The sequence below is a fragment of the Aphelocoma coerulescens genome, chromosome 1A (genome assembly GCF_041296385.1).
Source record: "Aphelocoma coerulescens isolate FSJ_1873_10779 chromosome 1A, UR_Acoe_1.0, whole genome shotgun sequence".
Taxonomy (NCBI): domain Eukaryota; kingdom Metazoa; phylum Chordata; class Aves; order Passeriformes; family Corvidae; genus Aphelocoma; species Aphelocoma coerulescens.
Window position 1 is genome coordinate 1,286,837 of NC_091014.1, and position 21,846 is coordinate 1,308,682.

General features: G+C 54.6%; 1 protein-coding gene across 1 annotated transcript in view; it reads left to right on the plus strand.

Moving 5' to 3' along the window:
• Positions 1 to 21,846, plus strand: part of PPP6R2 (protein phosphatase 6 regulatory subunit 2) — a 54,744-nt gene that overhangs the window by 3,724 nt on the left and 29,174 nt on the right. The window contains 1 exon segment of the mRNA XM_069033481.1: positions 16,031 to 16,163. The gene's annotated coding sequence lies outside the window, so the exon portion shown is untranslated.

A 21,846-nucleotide genomic window follows, 5' to 3' on the forward strand; every position in this document is an offset into this window, starting at 1 on the left:
TGGCCGCTGCTGTGTTTCTCTACTTGAACTTTTCTCTTTCCCTCTCTGGTCCCTGTTCCTCCTCCCATCCTCCCCTCGCTCCTGATGGGCTTCCCTGCTCCTTGTTTTGATCCTCCCCAGCCGCCAGCACTGCAATAACCAATATTGACATTATTATGACCACCTGGACTATTTTTACCTGCCCCTTAACTCTGGTTTGGAGGGAAACTTGGGTAAATAAATATCAGTTATCTCAGGAAATGAAGCTTTGGCAGCCAAGCTTGAAAATCTCAGGCGAAAAAGACTTGGATTTAGGTGGAATTTGAGTGCCACACATATTGGTGTTGGACAAGGTGTGGAAGTGGGAAGTTCCATTTTTGTGTTTCTTAGTGCCTGTTAGTCCCAGATGAAGCAGAGGCACCTCGAGAGTGACAATAATAAACGTCTGCAGGGCCTGAAGCCTGACCAAAATTGTAATTTTTGTCAGGGGCGCCTTTAAACCATACCCCACGTGGCACAGAGCCGTGACCAGGGGCTGTCACCACAGCGAGGGTGAGGTGATGTCAGGAGGAAGTGCAGCTCCTCAGCCTGAGCTGGCAGCTCTGCAGCTGCTGGGCTGGGAGTGCTCCTCATTGTCCCTCTCAGCCTCTCTTTCCTGTGTCTGCCTGTTACCTGAGAGCTGGGAGTGCTCCGGGGTGGCCATCCCCGGTGCCACAGCACCCACACACACCCCATTCCTTCTCCTGGAGTCAGCCTGGGGTGCCTGAGGACACGGGGCTGATCTGGGCAGGAGGTGTGAGAAAAAAACCTTCTGGTGAAATGGCAAAGGGCAGGGAGTCACTGGGGGAGGCAGAGCTCAGAGCTCTTCCCTGGCCGGGGCAGAGTGAAAAACTTCTCTGGCACAGCTTTCCACAGAACATCCTGAACTGGAAGGGACCCACAGGGATGGTGGATCCAGCTCCTGGCCCTGCCCAGGCACCCAACAGCCCCACCCTGGGCATCCCTGGGAGCAGAGCTCTGGCAGCCTCGGGCCGTGCCCATTCCCTGGGGAGCCTGGGCAGTGCCCAGCACCCCCTGAGGGAAGAACCTTTCCCTGATCTCCAACCTGACCCTGCCTGGCACAGCTCCAGCCACTCCCTGGGTCCTGTCCCTGTCACAGGGAGCAGAGATTGGAGCTGCCCCTCAGGATGAAGCTGCAGCCCCTGGGGACGTCTGAGCTCAGTCTCCTCCAGCTGAACATTCCAAGTGCCCTCGGCCACTCCTTTTGTGGCCCCTCCAGACCCTTCCCCATCCCCATGTCCCTCCTTCGGATGCTCTCCAACAGCTTTCAGGTTTTTTTAATATTGAGGTGCCCAATCCCAGGACTGGAGGTGAGGCCTCCCCAGAGCAGAGCAGGACAATTCCCTCCCTCAGTGCTGTCCCTGATGCCCCCCAGGACAGGGATGTTCCTCCTGGCTCCAGGGCACAGCTGACTCAGATCCCTTTTGCCACCCACCAGAATCCCAGGTCCCTTCCCAGAGCTGCTCTCCAGCCTGTCCATCCCAGCCTGTGGGTGCATCCAGGGCTGCCCCGGCCCAGGTGCAGAATCCGGCACCTGCCTGTGTTAAACCTCACACAGCTGGTGATTCCCAGCCCTCGGATTTGTCCAGGTCTCTCTGCAGGGTCTCTGTGCCTTTGGGGAGTCAGCAGTTCCTCCCAGTTTTGTACAATCTGGAGACTTCCTTGGAGTCCCTTTGAGCCACATCCAGGTCATCTGTGAAGGTGCTGAAGAGAACTGGGCCTGAGCTGGAGCCCTGTGGAACTTCGGCTTTGCAGGGAAAACTTCCCAAACACCTGGATTGCTCAGTCCAGGGTTTGTGTGGGGCTGGCAGCGCCCCTGCTGCACTTCCAGGGTGCCTGTGCTGGGAACCTGGGGTTGAAATGGGATTTCAGTCCTGCAGTTTGCTGCTGCTCAGAGCTCTGTGGCCTGGAGTGACACTGATGACTCTGGAGTTGCTTTGATTCTGATTTCCTTGGGCAGCCTTCGGAGCAGGGGCAGCAGAGCAGAGCCTGGCACTGGGAGAGATGCAAACCTGCCGGAGCGGGGATGGTCTGGCTGCTGCAGCCACAGGAAGGAAGAAGGAAATAGAGCACAAGAAGCTGCTTCAGTTTCAGTTTTGCATTTGATTCCTTGCGAGGACTGAGTTCTGTCACAGCTCAGGGAAGGCACCGGTGGCTCTGCTGTGACATTTGGGGTTCTCTTCCATGTGGCAGCTTCTTCCTTTCCTTCCATTCCTCGCAGCCTTGCACAGCCTGCAGCTCGTTCCAGCTCCTTGCTTGGCTGTGCAGCGGGGTGGGATGAGAAGGTTGTGTTTCCTTAGCTGTTTATTTGTGTTTTCTTCCCTCGGCAGATCCCCCGGGACGCCGTTTAATTGAATTCTTTTATGTTAAGATGGATTTCTTTTCTTTGAGAAGGATAATTGAGCCTGTGAGCTCACAGGTTGAAAACTGTCCCCGTGTCCCCGAGGCAGAGGACAAAGGGCACAGTTGCACAGCGCCAGGAGCAGGCAGAAGGCCAGGCTGCCCTGTGCTGGCACCGTGTCCGTGCGGGATGGCAGCGGCAGAGCCGCGGGCAAGGGGCCAGCACCGGGAGCTCCGCAGCTGGAGCAGCTCCTCCAGCGCCCATGGGAGTGGCACAGCAGCGCTGGCACCAGGGAGGACACGGGGATGTGGGACCCAGGAAGGAGCAGAGTGACAGGGCCGGGGCTGTCCTGGGGATTTAACCAGGGCGTGGTTGGATGGCACTGGCAGCGTTGTGGTGTGGCGTGTTCCTGGTGTGGCTGTGCTGGTGCCAGGCTCACAGGGAGCAGGGCTCAGCACCTCCCCTTCCTGGGAACTTCCGCTGCTTCAGCTAAGTCTGCAGCTCCCAACAACAGAGGGACCTGGAGCTGCTCGAGAGAGTCCAGAGAGGCCGTGGAGATGCTGCATCCCCCCTGCTCTGGAGCCAGGCTGGGAGAGCTGGGGGTGCTCACCTGGAGAGGAGAAGCTCCAGGGAGAGCTGAGAGCCCCTTGCAGGGCCTAAAGGGGCTCCAGGAGAGCTGCAGAGGGACTGGGGCCAAGGCATGGAGGGCCAGGAGCCAGGGAATGGCTTCCCAGTGCCAGAGGGCAGGGCTGGATGGGAGATTGGGAATTGGGAATTGCTGGCTGGGAGGGTGGGCAGGCCCTGGCCCAGGGTGCCCAGAGCAGCTGGGGCTGCCCCTGGATCCCTGGCAGTGGCCAAGGCCAGGCTGGACATTGGGGCTGGAGCAGCCTGGCACAGTGGGAGGTGGAGGGGCTCTGAGGTCCCTTCCCACCCAGCCATTCCATGACTCTGCCCTTCAGATTCACTGAACATGAGTGCCACTGCTGGAAGTTCTGCCGGGCAGTTGGAATATGGGGTTGGAATGTGACGGGGTTGCAGCAGTGGGGCTGCAGTGGTGCTAACAACAGCCATGGCTCCTTGTTAGGTTATATCAAGCTCAGCCCAGGGAATGGAATATCCGGGTCATCCTGGGAGCCCCCAGCCCCTGAGCCAGGACACCCCATTCCTGCTGAGCACCTGCACCAGTCTGCACCATTTAGCAAATTAGAAAACACTAAAGGATGTTTTTTCAGCTTCGCTCTGTGGTTTGTTTCCTTTTTATTTTTCTGTTGGAAGATTGGTTTTCTTTGTTCTCAGTTGTTATTTACTGCTTCTGCATTCTCCTAGTTCTTGTTCCCTGCCATGGGTGGAGTGAGATAGTCTTTAAAGTCCCTTCCCACCCAAACCATTCCATGATTCCCTAAATTTCTGTATCACTCTTTACATTGCACTGTCCATGGTATATCCTCAGTTTTCTTCCATGACTTTCTAAGTATTTCCCCTCCCCCCAGCAATGTATTTCAGACTCTGCCTTGGCTTTCCAGAGGCTGGAACCTCTCCCAAAGTTCACACCTGTGTGATGTAAATCTCTCCTTCTGAGGTAACCATTCAGGGTTCCTTTTTTAGTCAGTGGAGGAGCCAGATGCTCATTCCCTGTCCGTGCAGGGGTCTGAAGTAAAGCTGAGTTGTGCTGGGGAAGTGCTCAGGGAGTCTGGGTGACTGACTGGCATTAGTCATCCACAGTATAAATATCTGCACGTGGGGTGAGACCCAGCCTGGGGCAGGGGACGCCTGCAGGGCTGGAACAGGGACCTCCTCACCTGGGTCAGGCCTGGGAGCTGCTCGAGATGAGAGATTGGACTGAGTGCTCCCTGAGGGCATTCCCAACCTAAGCAATTCGTGATTGTGAGATGCTGGATGTTTTGCCACGTCTGAACCCTGAGTTCTGTTTGGGGAAACTTCTCCCTGTTCCACAGCAGATGGATGAGTTTGATGCTGGAAGCAGGAAGGGATTCAGAACCATGGAGATCTCTCTAAGGCCAAAGCACTGAACCAAATTAAAGTTATTGTTGTGCACATGCCCAGCACAGTTGGATTTCAGTTCTGAAAGGAGCGCAGGGCACAGCTCTGCTGCTCCTGGCATCAGGAGGATGCAGAACTGCTGGAGCAAGTCCAGAGGAGCCCAGCACGTTCATACAGAGACTGGAGCACCTGCAGAGACAGGCTGGGAGAGTGGGGAATGTTCAGCCTGGGGAAGGGAAGGTCGTGTGGAGACCTCACAGAACCTTCCAGGATCTGAAGGCATCTGGGAGAGCTGCAGAGGGACCCTGAATCAGGGACTGGAGGGCCAGGAGCCAGGGAATGGCTTCCCAGTGCCAGAGGGCAGGGCTGGATGGGAGATTGGGAATTGGGAATTGCTGGCTGGGAGGGTGGGCAGGCCCTGGCCCAGGGTGCCCAGAGCAGCTGGGGCTGCCCCTGGATCCCTGGCAGTGGCCAAGGCCAGGCTGGACATTGGGGCTGGAGCAGCCTGGCACAGTGGGAGGTGTCCCTGCCATGGCAGGGCTGGCACTGGAGGAGCTCTGAGGCCCTTAAGGCAGAGAACAGTTTCCCCACCTCCTTCAGTGCTTGGCATGGGGAGGACCTGAAGCTCAGAAGTTTATCAATATTTTACTGAGTTTGTTGTTTCTGCTTTAGAGAGAGTTCATTTAATTATGGCTGGTCCCAGACTGCTGCGTGTGACTGAGGGCCCTGAAGACTCAAGGATGACGCAGCAGAGGAGTTTCCAAAAGCTAGGAAGGGGCTTTAGGATGCGAGATGTTGGTGTGGGGTTTTGGGATGTGGTGCCAGCAGTAGCTGCGCACCGGATTTCATGGCTGTTACATTGTAACTTCCTCTTGCAAAACAGGCAATTTCAGGTCTTCTGTTTTTCCTTCCCTTCTGTCACCTTTGTTGTGACACGTGAAATAATTGGTACAGGGCATTGGTGTTAATGTAGGCTTCCAGTGTGTCCGTGGCCTCCCTGCTCCTGCTTTTCCCTCCAACAGCAGCTCTGCTGAGGAATGTTGTGTCTTGCAGGAAAAAAATGGCCACTTCAGCTTCATTTTTCACAGGTGACTTTTGGGCATCAGCAGGAATTTCCCCATGGAAAGGGTGCTCAGGCCTTGGCAGGGGCTGCCCAGGGAGGTTTGGAGTGGCCATCCCTGCAGGTGTCCAAGGAATTCCTGGAGGTGGCACTGAGGGCTCTGGGCTGGGGCCAAGGTGGGGATGGGGCAGAGCTGGGACTGGATGGGCTGGGAGGGCTTTTCCAGCCTCAGGGATCCCAGGATTCTTTGAGCTTCTCTGTGCTGTTTTCTCAGATACCTGGAAGCAAATGCTGGAATGAAGCGATGCAGTTCCCAAGAACAGAACTCTTGAGTTATTTTCAGTTTTAGAAGAGAACAGCAAGGAAAAGCACTGAGTGTATCCTTGGGGTTTGGATCCATGCTGGAGTTTTCCGAGGCGCAGTGAAGTGAGACGGGATCACCTGATGGGCTTGGGAGACTTTGGCCATGTGGGGAAAATCCTGTTGTGTAATCCCAGTTTGTTTGGAGCTGTGAACTGTGCCCTGGTCAGGAATGTGTCATTTTGGGAAAAGCAGGTGGGATCACCAGCAGCCAACCAGCACAGCCGGTGCTGGGAGAACTGGGAGGATCTCAGGGCCCTGGCTAAAAGAAGCAGTGCCCTGTTAGGTTTTAATGGCTGAGAGGCAATTCCTGCTGAGGAAATCACTGCAATTCCTGTGGGTTGGCCCGTTCAGACTCCTGGGGGGAATCATGGAATGCCAGGATGGTTTGGGGCCTTAAAGCCCATCTCCTTCCAGCCCCTGCCAAGGGCAGGGACACTTTCACTACCCCAGGTGACTCCGAGCCCCACCAAACCCTTCCATGCTTCCATGACCAAGAGAACTATTGATGATCCTTTGTGCAAGGGGGATGTTCAGTTATTTTCCCAATGTTGATACAATCCCTAGGATTCTTTATTAAGCTTGGAAAAATAAATGTCATCCTTTTCAGTCTTTTGAAATGTTCATCTTACAGATTCCATGGGTTTTATGAGTGATTTTGGTTATGATTAAGGGAATTCAGTCACAGTGTGAGTGACTCCTTGGAATTAGTGCTCCAAGGGGGAGTTGGATGGGCATTTCAGCTGGAATGCTGTCCCCTTCCTACTGCTCCATCCTTCCCCACTTCCCTGCCCTCCCTCCCTGCTCACACATTCCTGCAGCAGTGTTGGAAGGCAGTTTGGGGCAATGACCCAGTTGATTATTTTTTTCTTGCTAATACTGCATGGCAAAGGAAACCCATTTATTCCCAGCAGTGCAGGTTTAAATACCCAGCAAGCTGTGGCCTCAGGCCAGCACCATGTCCTGCTGGCTTAGGATTTCCAGAGCAGGCTGAGCTTTGATGTTTCTTTGTCCAGGTAAAACCCATGGAACTCCTAAGGGTGGGTCTGAGAGTTCCCAGCGACTGTTTTCCTTTCAGGATGTTTTATGATGGATGAAGCCTGGCCCATAAATAGAGGTTAAGTGGTGCCATGCAGGGAGAACAGGCTGGTGGTGCCTCGTCCTGGGAAAGATGTTTTACCCGGTTCTGGGGAATTGGGTAAAGAAGGAGGAATTTCCTCCTGGAAAGGGTGCTCAGGCCTTGGCAGGGGCTGCCCAGGGAGGTTTGGAGTGCCCATCCCTGCAGGTGTCCAGGGATTCCTGGAGGTGGCACTGAGGGCTCTGGGCTGGGGCCAAGGTGGGGATCGGGCACAGCTGGGACTGGATGCTTTTTTCCAACCCCAGCCATTCTGAGCTCCTTCTGAAGTGTCTTTATTTCTTTTAACTGCAAAACTACTTAAACTTTGCATGGACTGTGTCTGTAATGCCCTGAGAGCTTGAGGAAATGAAAATGCATTTATTGAATGTCCTGTTTGAGGGCTCTGCTTCGCTGGGGCCTCGGTTCCAGGTCTGTTGGGTGGAGGAACGTTGAAATGTTCTGGTAGAAGCTGCAGCGTGTGACAGGCTGGGCTGTTCTAGTGCAGGGACAGACACGGACTCACCTTGGAAGCTTTGAACTGGGATGAAGGAGCAGGAAAGGAGCACAGCAGTTGTTTTTCTGGCTCACTCGAGGCCGTGTGCTGATCAAATAGGTGTCTGTGGAACGGGCAGCTCTTGATCTCCCTGTGGCGTGCAGCAGGAAATCTCAGTTTGCAAATGCTGGCCCTCAGTCTGAGCACAAAGAGGTGTCTTTTGTAACATTGCCTTATTCTGTGTGGGCAGCAAAGATGAAAGCATCCAAGGTCCATGGAAGGACTTGGTCAAAGTGGGATTGCTGTGAAACACTGCTCATGCATCCCAGTAAAAACCATCACCCTGCGCTGAGATCCCAGTGTGGTCATTAACAATGATTTCTGAGGGGTTCAGCTGTGGTGACCCCGGAGAAAATGTCACTTGTTGCTTAGAGCAGACAGAGTAACCAGCCCTGAGTGGCATCAAAGTGATCCGGCAGGCAGGAGAGGGAGGAGGAGCCTGGAGTCCTGCAAGGGATGGAAATCAGCACTTTGAGCACCCCAGGACTTTGTTTTGCTGGTTTAATATTCAAATGCAGGTGCAAATCTCCCACTCAAAGGTTAATGTCTAATGGGAAGCCCAGAATCCCCCCGGGGTTCCTCTGGGCTGCTTGTTGCTTCCATGGGGCCGTCAGCACAGAGGAGCAGCTGGAAATACCAATCCTGCTGAATTATTGCTGAATACAGGTCACAGACTGGGAGATTCCTCTGCCCTCGGAGCTGACGTGAGTGCAGCAGCCCATGGAGGTGAATTTTAGGGATGTGTTGAGCTCCATGTGCGCTGAGCTGTTAGAAAAGGCTTTTTATGTTCGGTTCCCAGGGCGTTTGGGATCCTTTTTCCTGCAGCTTTTGAGGCGCTGTGGTTTCTTTGTGTCTGGGTGTGGAGCAGTTAATTTAAAAAGTAACATTTAAATCAAGAAGCTGTGCAAATTCTGTCCTTAGCATGGGGTAGGGCAGCAATTAGGAGGCTGCTTAACGAGATACTGGGTGAGGATAAGGTTGGTGATCAAAACAACGTACTCCTGATAGCATCTCTTTCTTTGGGAGCTTCAGAGGCCGGGCAGGATTAGAAGGAGCTCTTCATTTTCGGTGCACATTTGTCCAACACAGAGGCCTTCAAGGGTTTATTGCCAGGGGCAGTTTTTTATTAAAGGAAAAACCCAACGCAGCCCCTTTCCCTGTAGAGCAGCATCCCACAGTGCTGGGGACTTAACTGCTGGTGGCCAGGGAATGTCTGGTGGCACTGAGTTGGGTGGGATGTGGGAGCTCTGCCGAGGGCTGGGCACAGGCTGGATCCGTGGGATGAGGCCAGAGAGGTGAGGGACAACCAGGCCAAGTGCCAGGTCCTGCCCTTGGGTCACCCCAAGCCCCTGGAGCACTCCAGGCTGGGGCAGAGGGGCTGGAAAGCTGGGAAAGGCCCTGGGAGTGCTGTGCCAGCGGCTGGACACGAGCCCAGGGGTGCCCAGGGGGCAGGAGGAGGCCGATGGCCCCTGGGCTGTGGCAGCCCCAGCGTGGGCAGAGCCTGAGGGCAGGGAGTGTCCCCTGTGCTGGCCCTGCTGAGGGACCCCCTGGGATCCTGGGGGCAGCTCCGGGCCCCTGCGGGCAGGAGAGCCCTGGAGGGGCTGGGGCGTGTCCAGGGCAGGGAGCTGGGAAGGCTCTGGAGCCCCAGGAGCGGCTGAGGGAGCTGGGAAGGGGCTCAGGCTGGAGCAAAGGAGGCTCCGGGGGGACCTTGTGGCTCTGCACAAGTCCCTGACAGGAGGGGGCAGCCGGGGGGGTCGGGCTCTGCTGCCAGGGAACAGGGACAGGAGAGAGGGAACGGCCTCAGGCTGGGCCAGGGGAGGGGCAGGGTGGATATTTGGGAATTTCCCCATGGAAAGGGTGCTCAGGCCTTGGCAGGGGCTGCCCAGGGAGGTTTGGAGTGCCCATCCCTGGAGGTGTCCAAGGAATTCCTGGAGGTGGCACTCAGGGCTCTGGGCTGGGGCCAAGGTGGGGATGGGGCAGAGCTGGGACTGGATGGGCTGGGAGGGCTTTTCCAGCCTCAGGGATTCTGGGATTTTGTAACGCAAATGCAGAGATTTTGTTAATTTGTCAGATGTTAAGGAATAATGAAGAAATTCATGTTTGTAGCTCAGAAGGGGAAAACAAAAGGAGATTCTTGGGAAACTGCTGAAATATTTTCTTTGAGAATAAATGGTGTCTGTGAATTTTAGGTGTATCCAAGTGGTTTTCAATCAGCAGCTTGGGCCAGGGGATGTCTCAGGAAGCTGAAACGCCTCTTTGGGGGTGTGTGACAACAATGAATCCCCAGTGAGTTGGGATCACTGCCTCCGAGGCCCCTGGTGTGTCCTGCCTTGCCTTTAGTCAGGGATTCCAGAAAGAACCGAGCAAAAGAGGGAAGGAGGGAACAAAGGGAATGGTGCTGGATGAGAATGGAGTTATGGAAAATCCTGATGTTAAAGGAGTTGTTTTGTTTGTGTGCTGCTCCTTGGGAGGGTGTCCCAGAGCTGCAGAGCTACCTCCTGGTGGAGAACCTTCTGCAGGTCCTGTCCCTTGGCTGTTCCTCTTGGCTGGTGTGGGATGGGCTCCTGGCATGGAGGTGGTTTGAGAACAGAGGGGCTGGGTTCATGGAATCATGGAGTCCTGGAATGCTTTGGGTGGGAAGGGACCTCAGAGCCCCTCCAGTGCCAGCCCTGCCATGGCAGGGACACCTCCCACTGTGCCAGGCTGCTCCAGCCCCAATGTCCAGCCTGGCCTTGGATTCAATCTTTGCTGTGTTAAAGATGGACATGGGAATTATTCCATCTTGGAAGCAAAGACAGAGTGTGTTCCACAGGAGTCTGAGGTGGGAGCCTAAGGAGGTTGAGAGAGCTCTGAAATAACTGAGTAGCTCATGATTCTCTTCCCCTGGTAGACTGAATCCCAGAATCCCAGAATCACTGAGGCTGGAAAAGCCCTCTGGGATTACCGAGTCCCAGCTGTGCCCGATGCCCACCTTGGCCCCAGCCCAGAGCCCTGAGTGCCACATCCAGGAATTCCTTGGACACCCCCAGGGATGGGCACTCCAAACCTCCCTGGGCAGCCCCTGCCAGGGCATGAGCACCCTTTCCATGAGGAAATCCCTGCTGAATTCCTGCAGGATGGTGACTTTCTGTCTCCCTTCTCCAGCAGTCACAGTAGGAGAACTCTGAGATGCAGCCCTCGTCAGGGCTGACCCAGGACATTTGCAGGGTGCTCTGAATTCTGGAGGGTGTTTGCTTCTCTCAAGGAAAGCTGGGTCCTTTTTAGGGAAGTGAAATTGTGCAGTTGAAAAATGTTGATAACCCAAATGCTCCAATTGGGAAGAGCTTGGGGATAAAAATACTGCCAATGTAAATTGTTGTGAGGTGGCAGTGGGGTGTTATGTATGATCCTGGCACCGCTCCTCGCCTGCTTTCCTTGGAGTGGTTGACAGGTCTGGGAATGGATCAGGGCTGACTTCCAGCTGGGCAGGGAGGGAGAGTGCTTGGCTGTGCAGGCAGGAGGTGGGAAAAGGCTTGGGATGACCCTGTTGCTGCCCTGGAAGTCACGAGGCAGCAGCAGGACACCTGGGGATCCTCCACATCCCTGCAGGTGATGCACTGCAGGCTCCAGCTTCTTCCCAGGCAGCGTTGGGCTGGGATAACCCTAATAACAACAACAACAATAACAACCCCTTCTGCTTGTGGGTGTGGGCAGTTCAGTGCCAGCAGTGACTGCACTGGGGAGTCCTGGGCTGCGTTTCCTCATCAGGGCTGCCTGACCTTGGCGGGGGACCTGCTGTGGTTTGAGTGTCTGACTGAAAAACCACAGCAGCTGCACGTCCATCCTGTGGTGCACCTGGAATCATGGAGTAATGGAACATCCTGAGCTGGAAGGGACCCACAGGGACGGTGGATCCAGCTCCTGGCCCTGCCCAGGCACCCAACAGCCCCACCCTGGGCATCCCTGGGAGCAGAGCTCTGGCAGCCTCCAGCCGTGCCCATTCCCTGGGGAGCCTGGGCAGTGCCCGGCACCCCCTGAGGGAAGAACCTTTCCTGATCTCCAACCTGACCCTGCCTGGCACAGCTCCATGGAGATCTGAAAAGATTTGGAGCAGGCTCTGGCACCACAAGGTGCTGGTTCTGTGCTGGATCAGCTCCTGTGGAAGATTCCCGGAGCTTAGCCAAGAGTTTAAAATAGTAACTGCTCTTGGTGGCTTCTCCAGTTACCAGGATCATTCCAAGGATCTCATGATTTGCATATCGTTTTCCAAATGTCCACATGCAGAGGAAAAGAAATTTGCTGTTGCTCTGAACCTGAGTTGATGAAGGAAGTGTTGAAATGATGTTTGCCATGAGGAGTGTGTGGATTTAGGGATGAGCCGGGGCTGGGAACAGCCGGCAGCGTTTGGGCAGAGGGGTGGGCTTGCTGCTTCTCCATGGGGATGGAACAGGAACTCCAGAAAACTGCCAGAGGGCAGGGATGGATGGAATCTTGGGAAGGAATTCCTGGCTGGGAGGGTGGAGAGGGGCTGGGCTGGAGTTCCCAGAGCAGCTGTGGCTGCCCCTGGATCCCTGGCAGTGGCCAAGGCCAGGCTGGACATTGGGGCTGGAGCAGCCTGGCACAGTGGGAGGTGTCCCTGCCCATGGGCACCCCCTTGTCCTGTCCCTCCATGCCTTGTCCCCAGTCCCTCTGCAGCTCTCCTGGAGCCCCTTTAGGCCCTGCAAGGGGCTCTCAGCTCTCCCTGGAGCTTCTCCTCTCCAGGTGAGCACCCCCAGCTCTCCCAGGCTGGCTCCAGCCCTGGAGCAGCTCCGTGATCCCTGGACTCTCTCTCCAGCAGTTTATCTCAACTGTTGTTTATTTACTGTTAGAACCAGTGGCTCTGGGAATATTTCAATTCCCGTATTATGGTTGAGATTCAGAAGAGTTGGTGGAAGGATCTTTATGTATTTATGTATTTATTTATTTACTGGAAATGAGGAAGCAGCAGAGACCAAAGCCCATCCCAGTGGCCCTGGGGCTGTGTGGAGTCAGGAATGGGCTGCAGGAGTTTGTGGGTTAGAATTAATCAGGACTATCTGGAGTGACCATCTTGGTCAGTTGATGTTTGTGGTCACTTGGCTGTTCTGGCCAAGCATTGGGGTGGTGCTGGGATGGTTTTACAGCTCTTCCACCCTTTAATCCCTGAATTCCTGGCAGAGAGAAGGAGGGTTAGGAAAGAGCTGAAGATGTCATGAAACCCCAACTTCAGAAAGTGCAAGTGTTGATGGTATAAAACCCCCAAAATGGGAAAAGCTCTGGACTGCTTTTCTCAGTCTGCATCACTCACTTCTGCTGGAGAGAAGAAGTTGGAGAGTCCAAGTGTTTTAGGCTGGGATTACTTTTTTTCCTTCGACTATATTTAGCCATGGAAAGGGCTGCCCAGGGAGGTTGGAGTCCCCATCCAGGGAGGTGTCCAGGGAATTCCTGGAGGTGGCACTCAGGGCTCTGGGCTGGGGCCAAGGTGGGGATGGGGCAGAGCTGGGACTGGATGGGCTGGGAGGGCTTTTCCAGCCTCAGGGATCCTGGGATTTTGTTGGGACTCTTAAAGCAGGTGGGAAGATGCTAAATAAATCCCAAAATTTATGTGAGTGGACATTGATTAGGGAATAGTTTGTGTTTGTTCCATTTTCCTGTCAGCAGTGCAGATACCCTGGGAAATGCTGCTTTTCCTTAATCCCAACAGCTCCGACTCTTCCTTTATCAGTGAAGTCTTGAGGGAAGTTCTAACTTATATAAAAGGTTGAATTTAGCTCATCTGGGTTGATATTTCTGATCAACCATGATAAAGTAACTGAGGCAGTGGGAAGATTTCAAATTTTGTTAAAAATAGCTGGGTTTTGTACATGCCTGTCCTTTTCCAAATGCTCCCATCCCACTGCTGCCTCCTGGGATGTGCCACGGGATGTATGGGAAAGGCAGGAATTCTGTTCCTCTCATGAGGCTCATTTTTAAGGGTTAAATGGACCTTTTGGTTGTTTTTAATGAGGAATTCCTGATTCTCCTCATCCTCTCCCAATGCCTTTTGCAGCTAAAGGACCCGTTCCTTGTAGCTGGCTGGGAGCAGTGGTGGGCATGGATTCACCACGGGGAGGGGGCGTTCCAGCCTCCCTGGATCCCTTCTCCCAGCTTCCCTGGAGCAGCAGGCACAAAAGCAGGAGGAGCCCATGGCAGGGAGGGTTGGGTGGGATCTCAGGAAAGGTTCTTCCCCCAGAGAGTGGTGGACACTGAACAGGGAATGCTGCTGGCCCCGAGGGCTCCGGGAGCGTTTGGGCAGTGCTCCCAGGGATGCACAGGGTGGGGTTGTTGGGGGGTCTGTGCAGGCGATCCCTGTGGATCCCTTCCTGCTCAGGGTATTCCATGACTCGATGAGTCCAAGGACAGTTCCCTGCTGCCATCCATGTGCTTGATGTTTAATTCCCAGCTCCCTTAAGCAGAGGAGCACAGGGAAGGCTCCAGGCTCTGCTGGTGCCCATCCCTGCTGCTGGTTGGACCCAGGGATCCTTGTGCAGGCTCCAGGGTGGGCTCTGATGCCCCATGTCCAGCAGGGATGTGTTACACACACAGCACTGGGCACACAGGAGTTATCCACAGGAGTATCCACAGGAGCAGCAGATCTGCTCCTCCTGGGCTCTGCAGATCCTCCAGCAGGGCTGGTCCGGGTAGAAATTCCCTGAGGGGAGCTCGGGAGAGGAGCTGGGACATGTTGAGCAGTTGTTCATGACTTGATAATGTGTAAATGCTTTTCCAAAGGCATTGGAGAGGTTTTTAATGGATTTTAGTCTCCTCACTAACGAGCCTTCCGAGCCTTCCGTACTTGCCTGAGTGGATTCCATGGAAAGGCTGTGGAATATCTCAGCACCATCTGTCCTAAGGCCTGGAAGGTGCAGCCAGGGTGGGGAAGGTGGGCTCTGTTCACCGGGGATTGGCACACAAATGTGTGGAAAAGCTTCAGCACACTTGGATTTCATTGTGGCTTGGAACTGAACCATAGCCCTGAAAGCTCTGGCCCCTGGATCCCTGGCAGTGCCCAAGGCCAGGCTGGACATTGGGGCTGGAGCGGCCTGGCACAGTGGGAGGTGGCAGGGCTGGCACTGGAGGGGCTCTGAGGTCCCTTCCCACCCAACCATTCCAGGGTTCTGTGATTTATACAAAATGGACTTTCATTCTTGACTGATATTTTTAATTTGTTCGTGTTTTTGGGACTGTGCCTCTGCAATGACAGCCACAGCTATTTGTGTATATTTGGGACCAGCTGCTGTTCCATGGAAGGAGCTGCAGGTCAGAAGCCTCTTGAACTCCTTTGGATTTTGCTCCCACTAAACTTTGGGTGAGTTCTTTGGGCGTTTGGCCACTGCTCCTTCCTGAAGGGGAAACGGCTCCGTTCCTTCTGCCCTGTTGGTCCTGACACCTTGGGGAGGTTTGGCTGCCGTGGGAACAATGCTGGATGTGAAGGAATTCTGATCACCAGGAGCTGCATCAGCCCCTGGCTCCTGAGGAACAGCACCAGGAGCTGCTGATGTCACCAGGCATGTCCCTTGGCCAGCAGATGTGTCCTGGTGACACAGCAGTGACACGGGGTGGTGGCACACACAGAGAATTGTTGAGGTTCTTGCTGGAGGTGTCCCTGCTAATGGCAGGGATTGGGCTCTGCTGCCAGGGAACAGGGACAGGAGAGAGGGAACAGCCTCAGGCTGGGCCAGGGGAGGGGCAGGGTGGGCAGCAGCAGGAATTTCCCCATGGAAAGGGTGCTCAGGCCTTGGCAGGGGCTGCCCAGGGAGGTTTGGAGTGCCCATCCCTGCAGGTGTCCAAGGAATTCCTGGAGGTGGCACTGAGGGCTCTGGGCTGGGGCCAAGGTGGGGATGGGGCAGAGCTGGGACTGGATGGGCTGGGAGGGCTTTTCCAACCTCCCTGAATCCTGGATTCTGTGGAAGACTTTTGGGCACAAATTCCAGGGAAAAAGGCATCAAAGCTTAGAAATAAAATCCTGAACAGTTTTTGTTCAGATCAGTGCCCTTGGTTTTGGTTGATGTTGTACCTCCAGTTAAATAATCACAGATTGGAAGGTGAGGAAATCCATTTATTTTCACATTAAATTTAACTTCCATTTGATGCAGGGACCTCCTGCTGGTTGGTTTTGGTTTGGGTGTATCCCCACAGCACACCAGGAGTTCCTGGAGTTCAGGAGATTGGTCAAAGCCCAGCTCTGGTGCTGTGGGGCAGCTCAGGGGCTAAGCCAGGCTTGGCTCTGTCACTGCTTCCTCTGTGATCACCTTCCACTATCCCAGGTTGTTCCAAGCCTCATCCAGCCTGGCCCTGAACACTCCGAAGAAGTTCACCTTTGCCCAGTGCTGCAGGAGGGGGGAACTAGGATACCTGGGAGGATCCTGTGTGACCTGATGGTGATGGCTTGGCAGGGGCTGTCAGTCCCTACAATTTTCCTTTGTGCAGAGAGGTTCTGTGGAAGTTCATTTAGGGAAGAAAATAAAAACCCTTGGCCCTCAGGTACCTTTGGTTATTGGTAACTTTAAAAATCTTTTCCAGGATTGGAAGCTTGCGAAGGAATTCACACTGGATGAAAACCATTTCCTGAAGCTGGGTCTATTCCAGGAACTGTAACCCAAATGTTTCTCTGTCCGTGGAGGAGATTTCACGTTTGAAGTAACTTCTACTGAAGGTAGGAACATCTTCCTGTCCTTTTATCTTGGAATGGGTTGGGGTGGGAAGGGACCTCAGAGCCCCTCCAGTGCCAGCCCTGCCATGGCAGGGACACCTCCCACTGTGCCAGGCTGCTCCAGCCCCAATGTCCAGCCTGGCCTTGGCCACTGCCAGGGATCCAGGGGCAGCCCCAGCTGCTCTGGGCACCCTGTGCCAGGGCCTGCCCACCCTCCCAGCCAGCAATTCCCAATTCCCAATCTCCCATCCAGCCCTGCCCTCTGCCACTGGGAAGCCATTCCCTGGCTCCTGGCCCTCCAGCCCTTGTCCCCAGCCCCTCTGCAGCTCTCCTGGAGCCCCTTTAGGCCCTGCAAGGGGCTCAGAGCTCTCCCTGGAGCCTTCCCTTCTCTTCCTGGAGTCTCCTTCAGCTTGAACTGGATGGGCTGGGAGGGCTTTTCCAAGCTCAGGGATCCTGGGATTCACGGTGTGCTGGGCAGGATCCTCCCCAAACCCAGGTTCAGCTGGGAAGTGCCTCTCAGAACCTGAGCTCAGGTTTGTGATTGCTGGGAAGAGGATGGAACTGCTGTGTCCCTGTTCTCCTGGGCACTGCCGTGGCTGCTCTGGGAAGTTCCCTGTGCAAGTGCCACACTGTGCACTCGTCATGGGCAGGGAGAGGGAACAGGCCGGGATCTCTCACCCGAGTTCCCGAGGGGAGGAATGGGAACCGTGCAGCAAAGCAGCTCAGGGCACACAGGAGCAGCTGCCCTTTCCTGCAGCAGGAATTCCGTTGGGGATTCACTGCCCTGGGATGCCCTGGAGGTGTGGGAGCAGTGGGATCCTTCCCAGTGCCAGCAGTGGGTCAGCTGACTCAGGCATCTTCCTGTTGGGAATTTAGTTGGGAAAAGCTTCCCTAATGTTCCAAAGGGAGAGATTTGATGTAAAACAAGTTCTCCCATGGGAATAGGGGATGAGTTAAAGATGCACAGATGGGAATGGTTAGGTGGATCTTGGGAAGGGATTCCTGGCTGGAAGGGTGGTGAGGGGCCGGGATGGAATTCCCAGAGCAGCTGGGGCTGCCCCTGGATCCCTGGCAGTGCCCAAGGCCAGGCTGGACATTGGGGCTTGGAGCAGCCTGGTGCTTGTGACAGCTTTGGTAGGCTCAGCCTAATTAATTTTTGTGTCCCAAGCAGGTGTTGATTCCCTGCTACTCCTCTTTCTTCTGGGATCACTCCCAAACCCACTGGCCCTGGTTTGGGACCTGCCTGTGCCTTTCCTATTCCTAATTTGCTGTTGATTCATTTCTTATCTTTATCCAGCTGCTGAGTCACCAAAGTGAGGGAGTTTTGCTCTAAAGCTATTTGGGAATTCCATGCCAAACCCTTCAGTGGGAATTCAGCTGAGCCATGGATCAGCCTGGCCTTGTCCATCTGTGTTTTCCAGGTGGATTTTCCAGTGGTGGAACAGTTTGCTGAAAAAGCTGATTTGGGGCTTCAGGTTCAGCAGGTTCAGTAAAGTGAGATTTTATTCCCTGGAGCTGGATAAGTGTTACTGGGTAACTGGGATTAAAGGCGGAGAGCTCTTGGATGGATGTGTGGTCCTGGTGTGCTCCAGACTTCTTCCCATACTGAAATTGGAGGGAATTCTCTACGGTTTGGGGTATTTTGTGTTGCTTCCTGTAGCAAAGCTTAAAATTATTTATTCTTCTGGAGGAAATAAGGGAGATTTTGTATTAAAACTTGGTAAGGAAAAGAAGTAAGCTTAATGTTCCCATCAGGAATCTGTGTCTGTGCAGGCTAAAATCCACCCTGGGTGGAACTGGGACCTGTTCAGCAGGGCCAGAGCTGCTGGAGTTGGGCTTGGCTTTCGGATTTTGTACTGGATCTTCCCGGGATGGCAGAAGGATCCCGAAACTCTTTTTGGGAACGTCCTTCCCTCAGCACCTCCACGTGTTCCCACTTCATGGAAAACATTCAGTGTTTTATTTTAGCAGGAATGGCCTTAAATGGGCCTAAAAAATCAGTAAATCTTGGGAATTTTGTCCTGCTTTCCAGGAGGAGTTGCCTGGGGGTTCCTGCCCCTCCGTGTTCACTTTTCCTGGTGTTGGAGTGCCGGGAGCATTTCGGAAAGGTTGGGAAGTGCTTGGTGGGTGTTTGGTCTGTGCCTGTGTTTGCTGAGGCTCAGGGAGTCCTTGGTGACACAGAACTGACTGGGAATAACCCTGGGAGAAATCACACCAGTGCAGGGCCTGGGTACTCACGGAGCCCTGGGATCACAGGGGCTGGAGAGGCTCCAAGGCCACGGAGTCACCTGGGACGGAGCCCCTGTCACCAGCACCGAGGCCCCGGGCGCTCTCCTGCTGTTCCCACCGGAGCTCCCGAAGGGAGCCTTTGGGGTGTGCTGGACGAGCCATTCCCTGGGGGCTGCCGGCAGCAGGAAGCTGGGAGACATCCCCGGGAAAGAAATAATAAAAGGACAAATTCCCCGTTGGAATTCCCAGCCAGCAGCTCCCCCGGCTCAGAGCGTTTTGTGTAAAACATTGATTCTGTCCTTCATGCAGATGAGCAGCCTGGGGCAGGAGCTGTCCAGGACAGGGAGGAGGCACCCACACGGCTCTGGGGAGGGTGGAAAATAAAATACAATACAGTAAAATAACATAAGATACAGTACAATAAGATAGCATAAAATACAATGCAATGCAATACAATAACATAAAATACAATACAATAAAATAAAATACAATAAAATGAAATGAAATGAAAGAAGACAAAATAAAATACCCGCCACCAGCTCCTGAGCAGATGGAGAAGAAGAATGGAACAGAGCAGTGGTGGCAAAAGGGGTTCCTTGTTTGGGGTTTTTAACAGCAAGTGCATTAATTGTTGGAACTTCTTCTAAACCCAGCTGGAATTTTTTTGGCAGGGAATTGAATATTCCCAGCCCTGAGGGGGCAGGGTTTGTTAGTTTTGGAATTCTGTGTCGGAAGAGGGAGATCAAACATCTCCTGCATTGTCCCAAACAAGTTCAACACCCCAACACTGCTTTTGGTCATGAACAGGAATTAATTTGTGGGTTGGAAACCGGTGCTGCTGTGCTGTGACAGTGGGGCTTTAATCCCAGTTATAGCAATCCCCTTCCCTGATGGCCTCAGACTGCAGGAGGGCAGGGATGGGGGGGATTTTGGGCAGGAATTCCTGGCTGGGAGCATGGTGAGGGGCTGGGCTGGAATTCCCAGAGCAGCTGGGGCTGCCCCTGGATCCCTGGCAGTGGCCAAGGCCAGGCTGGACATTGGGGCTGGAGCAGCCTGGCACAGTGGGAGGTGTCCCTGCCATGGCAGGGCTGGCACTGGGGGGGCTCTGAGGTCCCTTCCCACCCAGCCATTCCAGAATTCCCTGAGTCTTTGGTTCCCACACAGAGGATCTTTAATTGCTGCTGTTAAGGAGCTGTCCCAGAGCCTGGTGCCAGCAGGGGTTGATGGGGACTCTCCTTGGCTGCAGCCTCTCTCCTTCCCCGTGCTGCAGCTCCCTGCAGAGCCTTGGTGGCACACACAGGGGTTGGGGTGGCACTGGAATTTCCCTGGGTCAGGTGTGGAGACGCTCCCTGGAACGCAGCTCAGCTCCAGAGCCAGCAGCAGGTTCTGACACAGAGCTGCTCTCCTGGAGCCCTCGTGGGCTTTGCTCTCGTTGGATATTCCAAAAATAAAATGAGCAGCTGGGAAGGGCTTTGAGTGTCCACCTGAAAAAAGGAAAATATTTCTGCTTTACTGGTGACAAGAGTGACCTAAATTAAAGTACTGAGATGGGAGATGTGGCAGATCCCATGGAACCAGAGAGTCATGGAATGGCTGGGTGGGAAGGGACCTCAGGGCCCCTCCCGTGCCAGCCCTGCCATGGCAGGGACACCTCCCACTGTGCCAGGCTGCTCCAGCCCCAATGTCCAGCCTGGCCTTGGCCACTGCCAGGGATCCAGGGGCAGCCACAGCTGCTCTGGGAATTCCAGTCCAGCCCCTCACCATCAACCAGGGAAGGTCAGGCAGCTTTTCCTAGAGATGCATAAAAAGTTCAGGAAAGCTGTGGAATTGCCAGGTTTACAATGGGTGTCAGTTTGGAAGGTGAGATTTCCATGTGGATTCCACACCTGTGGAGGGAATATTTCTGCATTTGGGTTGACTGAGCCCCCAGACCTCCTTCAGTGAAAGCCTTTGGTGCCAGATTTTCCGTCGGTGAATTTATAACCAAGCTGAGATGGTTAAAAATACCCAAAGAACAGTTTGTGAGGAACACACCGAGCCCAGCAGCGCTGTCACTGCGGTGTCATGTAGGTTGAACATTCAGATGGCTGCTCCCAACTCCAAAATTCAGTGCTGAAATCTTAGAATCCCAGAATCCTGAGGTTGGAAAAGCCCTCCCAGCCCATCCAGTCCCAGCTCTGCCCCATCCCCACCTTGTTCCCAGCCCAGAGCCCTGAGTGCCACCTCCAGGAATTCCTTGGACACCTGCAGGGATGGGCACTCCAAACCTCCCTGGGCAGCCCCTGCCAAGGCCTGAGCACCCTTTCCATGGGGAAATTCCCAAATATCCACCCTGCCCCTCCCCTGGCCCAGCCTGAGGCCGTTCCCTCTCCTCCTGTCCCTGTTCCCTGGGAGCAGAGCCCGACCCCCCCGGCTGCCCCCTCCTGTCAGGGACTTGTGCAGAGCCACAAGGTCCCCCCTGAGCCTCCTTTGCTCCAGCCTGAGCCCCTTTCCCAGCTCCCTGTGCCACTCCTGGGGCTCCAGCCCCTTCCTGGCTCCGTTCTCTGCCCTGGACATGCCCCAGCCCCTCCAGGGCTCTCCAGAGCTGCCCCCAGGATTCTGGGTGGGAAAAACCCAAGGTGTAAAAGAAACTCAAAGTTTTTTCCCCTGTTTCATGTCCTGGTTGCTGTAAGTGCTTCACTCAGTCAGTGTCTGACACTCAAGAGTGTCAGTGTGGAAGTTACACCATGAAGGACCCAGTGATTTAAAATGTAATGGAAAAATTGGGGTCTTCAGCCTTTTGCAAGGCCCTGCTCTGGTGGCTGGAAAGCGGAGGCCCCTCAGTGTCACTCCTGGAGGGAAAAGGGGTTTTTAAGAGCACAGTGTCCCAGCTGTGCTGTAGCTGAGGATATGCAGAGTGGGACTGGTGGAGGATCAGACATGGGGACATTTTTGGATGCTGGAAAAAGCCAAAGGAATGGATGGAGAGAGGTCAGCATGTGGAAACCAGGATGTGGGTTAGGTTACAAACAGCCCTGTGATCCTGGCTGTGGAATCATACGGTGCTGTCGGATCATCTGGGAAAGTGGCACAGGGACACGGCTCAGCCCAGGGTGTGCAGGGTGTGTGTGACCAGGGCTGGCACTGCCCGGGATGGGTCTGGAGGGAGCTGTGCCATCATCCACATCCCTGCAGAGTGACAGCCACTGCCTGGTGTTCCAGTGCTGATGGCTGCAGAGGGACTGGGGCCAAGGGCTGGAGGGCCAGGAGCCAGGGAATGGCTTCCCAGTGCCAGAGGGCAGGGCTGGATGGGAGATTGGGAATTGGGAATTGCTGGCTGGGAGGGTGGGCAGGCCCTGGCACAGGGTGCCCAGAGCAGCTGGGGCTGCCCCTGGATCCCTGGCAGTGGCCAAGGCCAGGCTGGACATTGGGGCTGGAGCAGCCTGGCACAGTGGGAGGTGTCCCTGCCATGGCAGGG